The sequence below is a fragment of the Paramormyrops kingsleyae genome, chromosome 18 (genome assembly GCF_048594095.1).
Source record: "Paramormyrops kingsleyae isolate MSU_618 chromosome 18, PKINGS_0.4, whole genome shotgun sequence".
Classification (NCBI taxonomy): Eukaryota; Metazoa; Chordata; class Actinopteri; order Osteoglossiformes; family Mormyridae; genus Paramormyrops; species Paramormyrops kingsleyae.
The window spans coordinates 24,234,120-24,252,153 of record NC_132814.1 but is presented as its reverse complement, the minus strand read 5'-3'; positions in this window follow the sequence as shown (position 1 = coordinate 24,252,153).

Genomic DNA, 18,034 nt, shown 5'->3' with positions numbered 1-18,034 from the left:
TGGGCCAAAAATGGACCTTGCAGAGACCAGAAACAAAAAAAAAACTGTAAAGTGTCAGTCAGACAAAACTGTAAAGTGTCAGTCAGAGGGATGCAAAACAATCAAAATTGCTAAACCTTTAAAATATGATTACTGTGCAATCGAGTGTTTTGTGGCCAGCAGACAAAGAGGACAGAAAAAGTATGTTGCAGGAAGACACAAATTAACTGCTAAAGCTATGTGTCAAATTAAAGGGGAGACTTTTAGAAACTCTTTAGAGTCAAATGCCACCATTTTTAAATACTGCAATCTGAATGGAATCTCTGGAAGCATTTTGTACAGTGTGTTACATGACACTGTCACAAAGGCTGAAACATAACCTCCACTCAGTAAGGCATGCAAGATAAAATGTCAAGAATGCACACAGACACATCTCAAGAGTGATTTTATAAAGGTTTTGTGGACAGATGAGATGAGAGCAGATGGATGGACCCATGGATGGTCACCTTCTTCAAGCACCAACAGGAGGGTGGAGGACTGATGGTGTGGGATGCAGTTATCAGTGACAAACTTGTTGGATCTTTCAGACTTCCAGATGGTATAAAACTCAACCACAAGATCTACTGCCAATTTCTAGAACATATCTTCTCCAAACAGCAGCACAGGAAGAAGTCAGCAGGTTTCAAAAAGGTTATAATATACATGCAAGACAGTGCTCCTTCCCATGCATCAAAGTATTCCATAGATTGACTAAGAAAGGTGACTGAATTATGACCAGGCCCCCGTCATCGCCTGACTTAACACCAACTGAGAGATACAGGGCCCGACTAAAGCATGAGATGTACCAAGATGGCAAGCAGTACACTTCTCAGAGCAGCGTCTGGGAGTAGGTCCTAGCTAAAACTTGACTGGTTCAATGGCGAACAGGCTCATGATGGTCATTCAGAAGAAAGGTGTCTATAGAAGACAATAAACTTGGTGAAATTTGTTATTCTATATATAGACTGAAAAAGACAATTGTATTATTATTTCTGTTGACGTTGAAGTGAAAAAAATCTACGTAGTTTCTGATTGCCTAATAATTCTGCACACTGATAATCACGTGCTTTTCTTTTATTTTTGTTTGTGAAAGTCTAATGTAACATTTTCTCTCTAAATACATTTATTTGGAGCAAAATAAAACTTTGGAATTTATCTTTATAAGTCTGCCCAACTTTTGCTAAAAAATATCTCTGGAAATAGTACTTTCTTAATAATTCTGCACAGTATATTTAATGAGGATCAGACTTTCACATGAGACATCCATGTCTATTTATGTGAAAGGACAAAACTATTCTGAGAACGAACTTATTCCTCGTGATGTTATGCGAGATGCATAAACATGTATGTCTGCGGGTCCTTAAGCAAGGCCCTTAACCCCCAGCTCCCTGGAAGCCCCAACAGGTGGCTGCCCTTCACAGACAGCTTGTTCTACAAAGATCAAGTTGATGGAGGCGTAAAAAGAATTTCCCCTTGAGGGACAATAAAGGTAAAATTATAATTATTATAATTATTATTATAAATCTACTCTAACGAGAGGAAAACTAAGAGGTAGAAATGAGAGGTAATGACAGAAAGGGAAGGAAATAAGAGGAGCAGAGGAAAGAAGAAAATACAGAGGATCCTGAGCTCCTAATGTTCTTTTATATCTGCTAAACAATTTTTCTTTATAATTTCATAGGTTGCAGGGATCCTATCCTGGAAAGAGCAGGCGCAAGGTAGGGAATCCCCACGGATAGGGAGACCCGCCTCAGGGCACACACATCATTTACATACACAGACAATCTGGCAATTCCAATTTACCTCAGCATGTTTTTGGACTGTGGGGGAAAACTGGAGAACCCAGAGGAAACCCCACGATGACACAGGAAGATCATCCAACAATGCAGCACCGTGCCACCCCCATAATAAAGAATTATTAAGGATTTATTTTGATCATTGTATTTTATGTTTCTACTCTCCACATCTTGTCAGATAATACAGCATAAACATGCACAGCTGTTCAAAATAAAAAGATTTAAAGGGTGGACCTGGAATTGTGCTGAACAGTGTTAATACTGTAGTTATAGGAATGTGCCATTAGATGGCAGTATGTAATTGGCAATGTTACAAAGCGCTAACGTTGTTGATCACTAGCCTGTTAAGTGTACACTGTCCGAGAAAGATACTCTAAACCAGTGGTCACCAACCCCACTCCTGCAGATCTACCCCCATGCAGAGCTTAGTGCAACCTTAATTTAACAGACTTGATACAGATAATCTGGCCCTTCAGTAGCATCTCAGTGTTAGAACCAGTTTAGCTTCAACATAGCTGACTTTAATTCTTATCTGCATCAGGTGTATTCTCGCTTTTTCGTGTGGAGAGTGTCCTTAGACGTACCTGCCTGCCAACTGGGTTAGGGTCCCTAAAGCTACAGTTTACAATTTCTGCAGCTATATGGTCACTTTTCAACGTGTTATAGGACTGCTAATTATAATACTATAAGGTTATTGGCCTGCCTACTGTTTGTTTTTTGCATTTATATATTTAACAGATGCTTTTATGCAAAGCAACAAGCGTGGAAGAAAGAGAAGGGTTAACCAGCAATTTGGGATTAAGTAAGTGTGATAAAGTATGTCATATTTCAGTCAGCATGTAAACCAATGTCCTTGGATAGATTTGATGTATTTTTAGATTCTGTTTTATCTGTATTTCTGTATTATATTAATGAACATGTTAAAGTTAATATGCTACAGACTTTACTGATGGTAGTCAAATTATTATGCAGAATGACATCTTTCACCATAAAGGGGAAAGTCAGGATAAGTTGTTATTACAACAATGTGTATTTGAATACATAGTGAGCACAAATAATGATGTTGAGTATATCTGTGTCTATTCATGTAGGTGTCTGTACTGTCTGTGGTACATAAAGCTTACATTAGTGTAGTATAATTCTACAGGCAAATCTAACTCTTTGGCACAATATATGTTTTAAAAAGTTATTTATAACCATATGTGGTACCAAAGTTCTTCAAACTATTTCTATTGTCAATGCTATTTTAATAATAGACATAACAGCACAGCATTACTGATGAATACGAGAAAGAATTTATTAGCACAAGAGAAAGGGAAGTAGCTTAAGAGAAAATCAGACATAACAAAAGTTCAATTGCTTATTATTTTGTTCAAGTGGAACAAAACGTAGTAAATAAAACATCTCTCACAAACAGGGTGCTACCCAATGTGAACAAAAGCTGCAATGTGTTCGTTATAGTCTCAATTTTTAATTACAGTCTCAATTTTAATTACCTTACTAAAATGCAGAATTTTATTATAGTGACATTACCTGAACTGGTGTTGCAGGTGGAAATTGGTCAGTAGTAATCCACCTGCCTTGGGCTCATTGCCACTGTAGTGCTCAATTCTAGCACTCAATATAAAAGCGAGTACAAATACTACGTGTGAATATACCATTATCTGATTGGAAGAATAGGTATATCTGCTAGTTACTGAGGGCAGAACCTAATAAGTTCAATTAAACTTAAGGCTCACTAAGTTGAAGAAAAGCATGGCATGTAGTTTGGGATGAAATGCAATCATTGATGGTATTTTGATTAAATCGTCATCATTGTTATTCATGTGAGTGAAGCAGAGCTTGTGCATATGTTAATAATTCATCTTTAATTTGTGACAATAATGTCACCTCCTGGAGTCATGGTACAGGAATAATCGATTTGATTGTGTTATGACATATGGCAGAGCGTCAAATCTTGAAGTCTGATAGATATAGATTGTGTAACAATCGAGTGTCACCTTGCTAAGTCAATAAAAAAAAAAGTATAGTTTTATTTGATAGCCCCATCAATTCTTTATCTTTTGTATGATTTCATTTGCACTTGAAAAACGTGATATTCTCCACTATCAATCCACAAAGCACATTAAGAGCAGAGCACTCGGGGAATCTGTGACCTTGATGAATGACCAGATTATAATGCAATGTTTTGGAAACCTTTAGCAAAAGGGGAAACAAAGTAGTTTAGATGATGAAAAATATAGGTAAGAAGGAGCACAGAGACATTTCAAAACACACCATATTAGCAATGGAGTAATCAGCCTGGGGGAATGCAGTCTCCTCACACATTCCCTCCTCATCCGTGCCAGTCAAATGAAGCTCATGCTGCACCTTAGGCATGCTTCACTGCCAGTGGGGGGAGCTTCCATGGTGCCTAAGGTTTGCTAAGTGGGTGGCCTCTCGCAATATGGTGCCCCAGGTAGCTGCCCCAGGTACTGCTCCTTGTAACAGATAGTATACTTCCATACAACAGCTATACTATAAAACGTTGCATAGATTTACATTGCTAACTCTTTCATATGATTAATATTATGCCTTTTTGACATTGTTGCAAAATTCGTCTTGGGCAGATGCTGCCAAATATGAACTGGAGATAGTTGTAATATCTCGAGCCGATTGCAACATATCTTCATGTACGCACAGGAACACAATGATAGATTCATCCAGATGTTGTGCAATGCTGCTTTCTGACCATATTTAAAATTGTGTTATAGGACACCTGACGTTCATGTGTTCACACCCCTTCACTGTCATCAGGCACGTTAACAAATGCTGACAGGCTGCGACAAGTCTGAGATGCTTCAAAACAACAAGATCTAAGATACTTAACCTTTGTTTTTCATGTTACCTGTTAGTAATTGCAGCTGAGAGCAGAGATGTCTTACATGAATGTGCATATTCACTAGAATGATGACTTTTAGATGCAGGAAAGCTAAACAAATGCAAAAACATATTTGCAATTATTATAAGACAACATGTTAATGTGTATGACTATACAATATGTATATACTTATAGACTGCACATTTACAGATGTTTAAAGGCTATGCATAAAAAAATCAAACACAGCATTAACCAATTAAATTCCATCTTCCAACTGCTTATATAGTACAAGGTTTTGGGGGTGTCTGGACCCAAGCACGCACATGCAGACACACTATGGTCAATTTGGTAAGGCCAGTTTAACTATCTGCATGCTTTTGGCTGCAAGAAGAATAAAATGTGTTCCTGCATGAGAACTATATTCTTTAAAATTGAGACACCCATGATGTTTGAACGGGCAATAGGTCCAGACATGCTGTGTGTAACTTTTCTGGAATGCAAACAATCCTTCAACTTATCTAGCTTCAACCTCCTATTGCTCATTCATTTCACGTCAGGGTTGGCCTTTTAACAACCTCACATTATTTACATTACTGTTATGTACATTTCTCCAAAGAAAACATTTTACTGTTGTTCAATTGAGCCTTTCATTTTTTAATGCAAAATCTAGGAAAACATTAGGCAGACCTTGACTAGAAGTGATTATTTTGCATGGTCTCCTTTTTTGTATGAGGACTTCCTCCAGGTATTCTGGTTTCCTTCCACATGCCAATTACATGTTGTTTAGGTAAAATGTCAGATGGATATATTGTATCTGAAGGTGATGAAAACAGGTGTCAGGTCTCCCCTTGTTATTCAGTAACTGGTGCCAGGTCTCCCCTTGTTATTCAGTAACTGGTGCCAGGTCTCCCCTTGTTATTCAGTAACTGGTGCCAGGTCTCCCCTTGTTATTCAGTAACTGGTGCCAGGTCTCCCCTTGTTATTCAGTAACTGGTGCCAGGTCTCCCCTTGTTATTCAGTAACTGGTGCCAGGTCTCCCCTTGTTATTCAGTAACTGGTGCCAGTACCCCCCTTGTTATTCAGTAACTGGTGCCAGGTCTCCCCTTGTTATTCAGTAACTGGTGCCAGGTCTCCCCTTGTTATTCAGTAACTGGTGCCAGTACCCCCCTTGTTATTCAGTAACTGGTGCCAGGTCTCCCCTTGTTATTCAGTAACTGGTGCCAGGTCTCCCCTTGTTATTCAGTAACTGGTGCCAGTACCCCCCTTGTTATTCAGTAACTGGTGCCAGTACCCCCCTTGTTATTCAGTAACTGGTGCCAGGTCTCCCCTTGTTATCCAGTAACTGGTGCCAGGTCTCCCCTTGTTATTCAGTAACTGGTGCCAGTACCCCCCTTGTTATTCAGTAACTGGTGCCAGTACCCCCCTTGTTATTCAGTAACTGGTGCCAGGTCTCCCCTTGTTATTCAGTAACTGGTGCCAGTACCCCCCTTGTTATTCAGTAACTGGTGCCAGGTCTCCCCTTGTTATTCAGTAACTGGTGCCAGGTCTCCCCTTGTTATCCAGTAACTGGTGCCAGGTCTCCCCTTGTTATTCAGTAACTGGTGCCAGGTCTCCCCTTGTTATCCAGTAACTGGTGCCAGGTCTCCCCTTGTTATTCAGTAACTGGTGCCAGGTCTCCCCTTGTTATTCAGTAACTGGTGCTAGGTCTCCCCTTGTTATTCAGTAACTGGTGCCAGTACCCCCCTTGTTATTCAGTAACTGGTGCCAGTACCCCCCTTGTTATTCAGTAACTGGTGCCAGGTCTCCCCTTGTTATTCAGTAACTGGTGCCAGGTCTCCCCTTGTTATCCAGTAACTGGTGCCAGGTCTCCCCTTGTTATTCAGTAACTGGTGCCAGGTCTCCCCTTGTTATTCAGTACCACGTGCTAGTACTCCCCTTGTTATTCAGTAACTAGTGCCAGTACTTCCTTGTTATTCAGTACCAGGTGCCGGTACTCCTTTTGTTATCCAGTAACTGGTGCCAGGTCTCCCCTTGTTATTCAGTAACTGGTGCCAGGTCTCCCCTTGTTATCCAGTAACTGGTGCCAGGTCTCCCCTTGTTATTCAGTACCAGGTGCCGGTACTCCTTTTGTTATTCAGTAACTGGTGCCAGGTCTCCCCTTGTTATTCAGTAACTGGTGCCAGGTCTCCCCTTGTTATTCAGTAACTGGTGCCAGGTCTCCCCTTGTTATTCAGTAACTGGTGCCAGGTCTCCCCTTGTTATCCAGTAACTGGTGCCAGGTCTCCCCTTGTTATTCAGTAACTGGTGCCAGGTCTCCCCTTGTTATTCAGTAACTGGTGCCAGGTCTCCCCTTGTTATCCAGTAACTGGTGCCAGGTCTCCCCTTGTTATCCAGTAACTGGTGCCAGGTCTCCCCTTGTTATCCAGTAACTGGTGCCAGGTCTCCCCTTGTTATTCAGTAACTGGTGCCAGGTCTCCCCTTGTTATTCAGTAACTGGTGCCAGGTCTCCCCTTGTTATCCAGTAACTGGTGCCAGGTCTCCCCTTGTTATTCAGTAACTGGTGCCAGTACCCCCCTTGTTATTCAGTAACTGGTGCCAGTACCCCCCTTGTTATTCAGTAACTGGTGCCAGGTCTCCCCTTGTTATTCAGTAACTGGTGCCAGTACCCCCCTTGTTATTCAGTAACTGGTGCCAGTACCCCCCTTGTTATTCAGTAACTGGTGCCAGGTCTCCCCTTGTTATCCAGTAACTGGTGCCAGGTCTCCCCTTGTTATTCAGTAACTGGTGCCAGTACCCCCCTTGTTATTCAGTAACTGGTGCCAGTACCCCCCTTGTTATTCAGTAACTGGTGCCAGGTCTCCCCTTGTTATTCAGTAACTGGTGCCAGTACCCCCCTTGTTATTCAGTAACTGGTGCCAGGTCTCCCCTTGTTATTCAGTAACTGGTGCCAGGTCTCCCCTTGTTATCCAGTAACTGGTGCCAGGTCTCCCCTTGTTATTCAGTAACTGGTGCCAGGTCTCCCCTTGTTATCCAGTAACTGGTGCCAGGTCTCCCCTTGTTATTCAGTAACTGGTGCCAGGTCTCCCCTTGTTATTCAGTAACTGGTGCTAGGTCTCCCCTTGTTATTCAGTAACTGGTGCCAGTACCCCCCTTGTTATTCAGTAACTGGTGCCAGTACCCCCCTTGTTATTCAGTAACTGGTGCCAGGTCTCCCCTTGTTATTCAGTAACTGGTGCCAGGTCTCCCCTTGTTATCCAGTAACTGGTGCCAGGTCTCCCCTTGTTATTCAGTAACTGGTGCCAGGTCTCCCCTTGTTATTCAGTACCACGTGCTAGTACTCCCCTTGTTATTCAGTAACTAGTGCCAGTACTTCCTTGTTATTCAGTACCAGGTGCCGGTACTCCTTTTGTTATCCAGTAACTGGTGCCAGGTCTCCCCTTGTTATTCAGTAACTGGTGCCAGGTCTCCCCTTGTTATCCAGTAACTGGTGCCAGGTCTCCCCTTGTTATTCAGTACCAGGTGCCGGTACTCCTTTTGTTATTCAGTAACTGGTGCCAGGTCTCCCCTTGTTATTCAGTAACTGGTGCCAGGTCTCCCCTTGTTATTCAGTAACTGGTGCCAGGTCTCCCCTTGTTATTCAGTAACTGGTGCCAGGTCTCCCCTTGTTATCCAGTAACTGGTGCCAGGTCTCCCCTTGTTATTCAGTAACTGGTGCCAGGTCTCCCCTTGTTATTCAGTAACTGGTGCCAGGTCTCCCCTTGTTATCCAGTAACTGGTGCCAGGTCTCCCCTTGTTATCCAGTAACTGGTGCCAGGTCTCCCCTTGTTATCCAGTAACTGGTGCCAGGTCTCCCCTTGTTATTCAGTAACTGGTGCCAGGTCTCCCCTTGTTATTCAGTAACTGGTGCCAGGTCTCCCCTTGTTATCCAGTAACTGGTGCCAGGTCTCCCCTTGTTATCCAGTAACTGGTGCCAGGTCTCCTCTTGTTATCCAGTAACTGGTGCCAGGTCTCCTCTTGTTATCCAGTAACTGGTGCCAGGTCTCCCCTTGTTATTCAGTAACTGGTGCCAGGTCTCCCCTTGTTATCCAGTAACTGGTGCCAGGTCTCCCCTTGTTATCCAGTAACTGGTGCCAGGTCTCCCCTTGTTATCCAGTAACTGGTGCCAGGTCTCCCCTTGTTATCCAGTAACTGGTGCCAGGTCTCCCCTTGTTATCCAGTAACTGGTGCCAGGTCTCCCCTTGTTATCCAGTAACTGGTGCCAGGTCTCCCCTTGTTATCCAGTAACTGGTGCCAGGTCTCCCCTTGTTATCCAGTAACTGGTGCCAGGTCTCCCCTTGTTATCCAGTAACTGGTGCCAGGTCTCCCCTTGTTATTCAGTAACTGGTGCCAGGTCTCCCCTTGTTATCCAGTAACTGGTGCCAGGTCTCCCCTTGTTATCCAGTAACTGGTGCCAGGTCTCCCCTTGTTATCCAGTAACTGGTGCCAGGTCTCCCCTTGTTATCCAGTAACTGGTGCCAGGTCTCCCCTTGTTATTCAGTAACTGGTGCCAGGTCTCCCCTTGTTATCCAGTAACTGGTGCCAGGTCTCCCCTGGTTATTCAGTAACTGGTGCCAGGTCTCCCCTTGTTATCCAGTAACTGGTGCCAGGTCTCCCCTTGTTATCCAGTAACTGGTGCCAGGTCTCCCCTTGTTATCCAGTAACTGGTGCCAGGTCTCCCCTTGTTATTCAGTAACTGGTGCCAGGTCTCCCCTTGTTATCCAGTAACTGGTGCCAGGTCTCCCCTGGTTATTCAGTAACTGGTGCCAGGTCTCCCCTTGTTATCCAGTAACTGGTGCCAGGTCTCCCCTTGTTATCCAGTAACTGGTGCCAGGTCTCCCCTTGTTATCCAGTAACTGGTGCCAGGTCTCCCCTTGTTATCCAGTAACTGGTGCCAGGTCTCCCCTTGTTATCCAGTAACTGGTGCCAGGTCTCCCCTTGTTATCCAGTAACTGGTGCCAGGTCTCCCCTTGTTATCCAGTAACTGGTGCCAGGTCTCCCCTTGTTATCCAGTAACTGGTGCCAGGTCTCCCCTTGTTATTCAGTAACTGGTGCCAGGTCTCCCCTTGTTATCCAGTAACTGGTGCCAGGTCTCCCCTTGTTATCCAGTAACTGGTGCCAGGTCTCCCCTTGTTATCCAGTAACTGGTGCCAGGTCTCCCCTTGTTATCCAGTAACTGGTGCCAGGTCTCCCCTTGTTATTCAGTAACTGGTGCCAGGTCTCCCCTTGTTATCCAGTAACTGGTGCCAGGTCTCCCCTGGTTATTCAGTAACTGGTGCCAGGTCTCCCCTTGTTATCCAGTAACTGGTGCCAGGTCTCCCCTTGTTATCCAGTAACTGGTGCCAGGTCTCCCCTTGTTATCCAGTAACTGGTGCCAGGTCTCCCCTTGTTATTCAGTAACTGGTGCCAGGTCTCCCCTTGTTATCCAGTAACTGGTGCCAGGTCTCCCCTGGTTATTCAGTAACTGGTGCCAGGTCTCCCCTTGTTATCCAGTAACTGGTGCCAGGTCTCCCCTTGTTATTCAGTAACTGGTGCCAGGTCTCCCCTTGTTATCCAGTAACTGGTGCCAGGTCTCCCCTTGTTATTCAGTAACTGGTGCCAGGTCTCCCCTTGTTATCCAGTAACTGGTGCCAGGTCTCCCCTGGTTATTCAGTAACTGGTGCCAGGTCTCCCCTTGTTATCCAGTAACTGGTGCCAGGTCTCCCCTTGTTATTCAGTAACTGGTGCCAGGTCTCCCCTTGTTATCCAGTAACTGGTGCCAGGTCTCCCCTTGTTATCCAGTAACTGGTGCCAGGTCTCCCCTTGTTATCCAGTAACTGGTGCCAGGTCTCCCCTTGTTATCCAGTAACTGGTGCCAGGTCTCCCCTTGTTATCCAGTAACTGGTGCCAGGTCTCCCCTTGTTATCCAGTAACTGGTGCCAGGTCTCCCCTTGTTATCCAGTAACTGGTGCCAGGTCTCCCCTTGTTATCCAGTAACTGGTGCCAGGTCTCCCCTTGTTATTCAGTAACTGGTGCCAGGTCTCCCCTTGTTATCCAGTAACTGGTGCCAGGTCTCCCCTTGTTATCCAGTAACTGGTGCCAGGTCTCCCCTTGTTATCCAGTAACTGGTGCCAGGTCTCCCCTTGTTATCCAGTAACTGGTGCCAGGTCTCCCCTTGTTATTCAGTAACTGGTGCCAGGTCTCCCCTTGTTATCCAGTAACTGGTGCCAGGTCTCCCCTGGTTATTCAGTAACTGGTGCCAGGTCTCCCCTTGTTATCCAGTAACTGGTGCCAGGTCTCCCCTTGTTATCCAGTAACTGGTGCCAGGTCTCCCCTTGTTATCCAGTAACTGGTGCCAGGTCTCCCCTTGTTATTCAGTAACTGGTGCCAGGTCTCCCCTTGTTATCCAGTAACTGGTGCCAGGTCTCCCCTGGTTATTCAGTAACTGGTGCCAGGTCTCCCCTTGTTATCCAGTAACTGGTGCCAGGTCTCCCCTTGTTATTCAGTAACTGGTGCCAGGTCTCCCCTTGTTATCCAGTAACTGGTGCCAGGTCTCCCCTTGTTATCCAGTAACTGGTGCCAGGTCTCCCCTTGTTATCCAGTAACTGGTGCCAGGTCTCCCCTTGTTATCCAGTAACTGGTGCCAGGTCTCCCCTTGTTATCCAGTAACTGGTGCCAGGTCTCCCCTTGTTATCCAGTAACTGGTGCCAGGTCTCCCCTTGTTATTCAGTAACTGGTGCCAGGTCTCCCCTTGTTATCCAGTAACTGGTGCCAGGTCTCCCCTTGTTATCCAGTAACTGGTGCCAGGTCTCCCCTTGTTATCCAGTAACTGGTGCCAGGTCTCCCCTTGTTATCCAGTAACTGGTGCCAGGTCTCCCCTTGTTATTCAGTAACTGGTGCCAGGTCTCCCCTTGTTATCCAGTAACTGGTGCCAGGTCTCCCCTGGTTATTCAGTAACTGGTGCCAGGTCTCCCCTTGTTATCCAGTAACTGGTGCCAGGTCTCCCCTTGTTATCCAGTAACTGGTGCCAGGTCTCCCCTTGTTATCCAGTAACTGGTGCCAGGTCTCCCCTGGTTATTCAGTAACTGGTGCCAGGTCTCCCCTTGTTATCCAGTAACTGGTGCCAGGTCTCCCCTTGTTATTCAGTAACTGGTGCCAGGTCTCCCCTTGTTATCCAGTAACTGGTGCCAGGTCTCCCCTTGTTATCCAGTAACTGGTGCCAGGTCTCCCCTTGTTATTCAGTAACTGGTGCCAGGTCTCCCCTTGTTATCCAGTAACTGGTGCCAGGTCTCCCCTGGTTATTCAGTAACTGGTGCCAGGTCTCCCCTTGTTATCCAGTAACTGGTGCCAGGTCTCCCCTTGTTATCCAGTAACTGGTGCCAGGTCTCCCCTTGTTATCCAGTAACTGGTGCCAGGTCTCCCCTTGTTATTCAGTAACTGGTGCCAGGTCTCCCCTTGTTATCCAGTAACTGGTGCCAGGTCTCCCCTGGTTATTCAGTAACTGGTGCCAGGTCTCCCCTTGTTATCCAGTAACTGGTGCCAGGTCTCCCCTTGTTATTCAGTAACTGGTGCCAGGTCTCCCCTTGTTATCCAGTAACTGGTGCCAGGTCTCCCCTTGTTATTCAGTAACTGGTGCCAGGTCTCCCCTTGTTATCCAGTAACTGGTGCCAGGTCTCCCCTGGTTATTCAGTAACTGGTGCCAGGTCTCCCCTTGTTATCCAGTAACTGGTGCCAGGTCTCCCCTTGTTATTCAGTAACTGGTGCCAGGTCTCCCCTTGTTATCCAGTAACTGGTGCCAGGTCTCCCCTTGTTATTCAGTAACTGGTGCCAGGTCTCCCCTTGTTATCCAGTAACTGGTGCCAGGTCTCCCCTTGTTATTCGGTATCAGGTGTCAGTACCCCCCTTTTAATTCAGTACCATCAGATATCGAGAGGTGCTGGTACTCTGGAGTCGATCAAGGAGGTGCTGGTACCCAAATGTTCCAGCCTGACTCTGCTTTCTCAAATAAAATGATGGCCATCCCATCCAGAGTTTCCTGTGCTTCCTCTATGGGTATTTTATAAGTAACTCTTCTAATGACATTTGAAATAAAAGCATATTGCATGAGAATGTTTGTAATGAAGGACAAATGCAAACTTCATTGTGGAAATGGCTGAAGATGCCATGTTTGCACTGTGACAGTGTGTAAACCTTTGCCGCTTTTCCACTGACACCAAGAACCAAGTCGTACCCAAGCCATACCATGAAGAGATGGTTTTCCATTGTATATTATTTGAGCTGGTATCCATGCTGACAGCACGGCCAAAAGCATGACCAAACCAAAGCTGGCTGTGTCACCATCATCTGATGGGGAAAAGGACATATTCTATATATTATTTATTAGTAGTAGAAACGCAGATTGAGATGTATTGATGTATCCCCCATAACACGGAACTTGAAAACTTCCAACCCACTACTTAAAAAAATACTAGAGAATGACCGAACAGAATGGATTCCTAATGCAAATTTACACACATGAATGCTAATTCCACTAGCGTTTGATACTAACATAACATACCGATTTTCATAGACACGCTAGCAGAAATTAGCACATACTAAATCATGATATGGACTTTGTGTATTTACTGTTCAATTTGTACAGTAAATAAGTGTCTCTTTGGATTTTTGTCACTGTCTCTCTCCAAACCTGAAAATGCCTTTACCAAGCTGACCCTTTTGCAGTGGAAAATCGCAATGAACTGAAACCAAGCTGTAACTAGTGTCTGTTCACGGTATAAGTCAGGTATGGCTTGGTTCCTGTATGCCAGTGGAAAAACTTGTCTATTTTGTCTCCTTAACAAGCAGCACCAGCCTCTGCATATGGTTTGTTACATTCCTGGCATATTTTCTTTATCAATTCAGTGCCTTATTAATGAGTACAAAAGCTGGGTTTGGTTGCTTTTTATACACTTTTATGAATCAGGATATATTGCCATGACATTTAATTGCTTAATAAAAAAGCCTCATGAGTAGTCTTCTGACAACATACAGAGGGCGGACAAAATAATGGAAACAATACATACAATGAAAAGGATTTTAACTAAATTACAATTATAAATGCAGTCATGTGGGTGAGTCATATTAGAGAAAATGCCAGTTAGCAGTATCGGCCTAAAATGAGTTTGACAATCAGCACTTTGATATGCGAGTATTCAAAGCACCATGAAGTCCCAAGTCCTGGCTGCTGGGGTCCTCGCCCCCGGTTCTGGAGATGGCCTCTCTGAGTGGAACCAGACACATGGCCTCTCTGAGTGGAACCAGACACAACAGTCCTGCGCCACTCTGGCATCTGCACCCTGTGGACCAACTCAGAAATCTGCTCCAGGACCTCCCTGAGACCCCTCCAGTGGCTGTCCAGCTGTAGTGCACTATCTGCACTCCAGTTTACTGTATGAAACCATGCTCTCCCCTTCAGGTCCTGCCTGAGACAGCACTGTGCATAGCCCCTTGTTGCTAGCATCCATGCCCAGAACAAAAGGGAGACACGGATTTGGGAATGCTAGTGCAGGGGTGTTATGGTTAAAAGTCGTGGTGCAGACATCCGTCCATGTGATACCACTTCCCTTCTCAGTAAGATGAAGCTTCTTTGAGATTCTGAAAAGTGCTATACAAATAAAATGTATTATTATTATTATTATTATTATTATTATTATTATTATGACCATGCAGTGGTGTGACTATGCTGGAGAAGTCCTTCACAAAGCGCCGATAACATGATGCCAGCCCTTGGAAGCTACACAGCTCTGCTACGGAACGCGGAGCAGCCCAGTCCCACACTGCCGCCGTCTTCTCTGGGTTGGTGGCCACGCCTTCCCCGCTGATGACATGGTCCATGAAGTGTGTCTTATGTTGAAGGAGGGAGCCCTTCTGGTGGTTCAGCCACAGCCCTGCATGTCAGATCACAGCGAACACTGTGTTGAAGTTCCACGATTCCCCAGTGAAGCGGAGAAGCGAGCAGCAGCAGGTCATGGAGGTAGACAACACGGTAGCCCAGGGGACATGAGCCAGGATGAGGTCCATGAGCCTCTCAAAAGTGGGCCTCTCATTTCTCAGGCCAAACGGCAGAACTCGGAAGTGCCACAGCCCTTGACCGATGGTGAACATGGTCTGGGGTCCAACCTGCCAGCTGCAAATTTGGAGGTTCATGGAGCTGAACCATATCAATCTGGTGATGTAATCCAGCGCATTGTCAATGCATGGCAGTGGATATGAGTCCATCCTCGTCACAGTGCTCAACCATCGGTAATTGAAATCAGAAACCCATCCATCTTGATGACGAAGACTGCCGGCATCTGGTAGAGGTGCGCTGGGAGCTGAAAGGGAGCAAAAGCTTAGACTGTCCGGGGTTCCCCGCGGATTGGGTTGAGAAACACTGACCTAAACTATCAACTAATTGAATGAACTCTCATTTAACACTGCCTATCCCCCAGAAAACAAGCTTCCTGTCTGTAATATGTGGTCGATGAGACCCAACCCCCTCAACCCCGGACCTCACTGTTTTTCACACCCTGGCTACAGCCCTGTTCACAGTCACCTCACACCGCATCAGGAACTGGTACATTCCTTTCGGAGAGCTGTTCACCAGGTATTTCTTTCACTCATCCATCATCAACTGCGCTTGTTATACTGGACTGTTTTGGACATTGTTGGTAGTGTTTATTGTTTAGTGTTAATTGTTAGAGTTGTAATTTACTATCGCCATCAGGGAGCTGGGGGAGGGCTTTGTGTATATGATTTCGTTATATTGTGTGATTTTTTTATGCATCTGCATTATTGTTTAGAATTTGTGAACATTAAAGTTTTTCAATAATAGGGTCTTTTGAAATTACATAAATGAAAATATAGCCCCAATATATGTGCACTCTACCAGAAAAATCTAAATACTGACTGTGAATTTTCAAGTCTTGGTCTTGTTATGATCTTTATTAAAAGTCTTGATCTTGGTTGGAAAGGATCTTGGTCTTGAGTTGGATGAGTCTTGGTCTTGTCTTCACCTCAAAACAGATGGTCTTGAACACATCACTGCTATCTCCTAAGCAGTGGCCGCTAGCCTCGCTGAGCCAGCCCACTCTGGGTGCAGCTGCAGGGGTTGGAGTGATGTGTGTTGTGGGTGGCTGAGATGCATAGATCCAATGGTTCTTTTAATTTTTCTATTTATTACCAAAAATAACTTAAAGGTATTTTATGCACATACACTATCAAATATTGAATAGCACTAATATTTATATATGACTTTATCTGATCCAAATCATTTTCAGTATTGTTTCTGTGATCTTTTGGCAAGTGCCAAAAATATTCCCATTTAGGTCCCCACAATGTAATGTACACCAAACCACATCTTTGTGGGGACCTGAAAAATGGTCCCCACAACGTAAAAAAAAAAAAATCTGGTTTTTATTACATTGCGGGGGACATTTGGTTCCCACACTGTAATATAAACCTAATCCATACACACATGTACACACACGCACACACGTGCGTGTGTACCTGCTTGGAGTCACATAACGAATTTGCAGTTTATGCATTCAGGATACGAAGACAAACAGAGCTAAAGTCCAGATCTAGAGTCAAAAGAAAAGCAGGACACACCAAAATGTAGAGATACTGGAAAAAATGGACCGGTGGAGTATGGAGACCTGATGCTCCCTCCTGTAATGTGCACTGGCCCAACCTCCAAGGAGAAAAACTTCCATGGCTGCATTTTTAACACATTCATTCATTGTTACCAGCATCATAAGAGACCATATTTTCTTGTCACGAAGACACTCCTTTGTATGGGCATGCTCTGTTAGTCCACACGTTCAGACATGTACTAACAGCAGCAGTAGGAAGGGGAACCGTAGGGACGTGTTAACTGTAACAGCAGTAGTGCTACACACAGAAGTAACATTTACTCGATGCCCACTACTTGTGGATATGTTAGACAGTGATTTAAGTGTATACAGAACTGTGCAAAAGTCTTGTGCAGCCAAAGGAAATGTTTAAAATTATTTATCTGGGTAGTAAATCTATATTTGATCATAACAAAAACACGATTTAGCATTATAACATACGCAAATTTAAGAGTAACAATAAAAACTGACAGGAATTTCTACTGTTCACCAACAAGTTACTGATATCTTGTTGGATGGCTAGATGAACACCACTTCAGTTCCCAAATTCTCCTCAGGGGCACCTCAGCCTCAGCTATTCCATGTGTTCATTAAATTTCACTAGTAGCATACTTGCTTACTTACTCACTTACTTAATGATTTAAAAAAAAAAAAAAGTCAATGAGGTATTGATTGATGCTAGTGGTTCAGTCAAAAATACATGAGTGTTTCAATTTTTTCCAAGTTTTATTAGTCACATACACAATCATACATTGTACTACTGAGTAGTGAAATGCTTTTCCAACTGCCTTTGAGATTTTCTGGGTGTATTGGATGGTTCCTGAACGTACTGGGATGATTTTAGGAAAGTTTTTCAAATGGTCAGGCTAACACTTTTATAGACTTAATAGCATAATTTTACACCATCTTAAAGAAAATTTAACATTATTTTCTTTGACTGCATAAGACTTTTGTGCAGCAAAAGGTCAGAGTTCCATATTGAGACTAGGGCCCACTGTGGGACAAGCATCATTCCAAACACGCAAGCTCAAAGAGCCGAGTAAGCTCAATCAGCTCATTAATGTGCAACATCAACACCATAATGATAGAACACAAACTGAGCACAACAGTATCAAAACTAGAGAACAAACACTAAACACACCACAACCCATCACCAAAAATAAGGAACCATAAATAGCGAAGAATGAACAAACTGAAAAGGTATTTGGGATTTAAAAATGCATCTGGGAGAGAGAACCAGGAACCACCCAAGTCCCCGTAGGTATGCTACGTCGCCACCTGAATGTCCGCCATTCCCAGTGACTCTAGAGGCCAGCTCAAAAATCCATAATCTAAGGGGCAGCTGCAGCTGGGTTTTGGGTCAGGGTGTGTGTCCTCCTTGCCTCCAAGAGTGATCATAGGATGTGGCAACTGGTCGCAGTATGAAAACTCACCACATCCCCTACCCTTCAGCCATATGCAGTGCACCACATCCCACTCTAGCACTTCATCATGGCCCCTCCCAGTGGCTTCTAAGTTTCGGGGACAAGCCCTCTTTGTTTTGCATAATAGATCCACGCCTGGTCCCCGGGGACAAAAGCCTGTTGGTGGCACTGGGTGTAACCTTTCTTCTGAAGGGTTCCTAAGTCCACCTGCATGTGACTGGCAAGCTTATATACCACCTGGAGTTGCTCACATAAATGAGTACAACAATT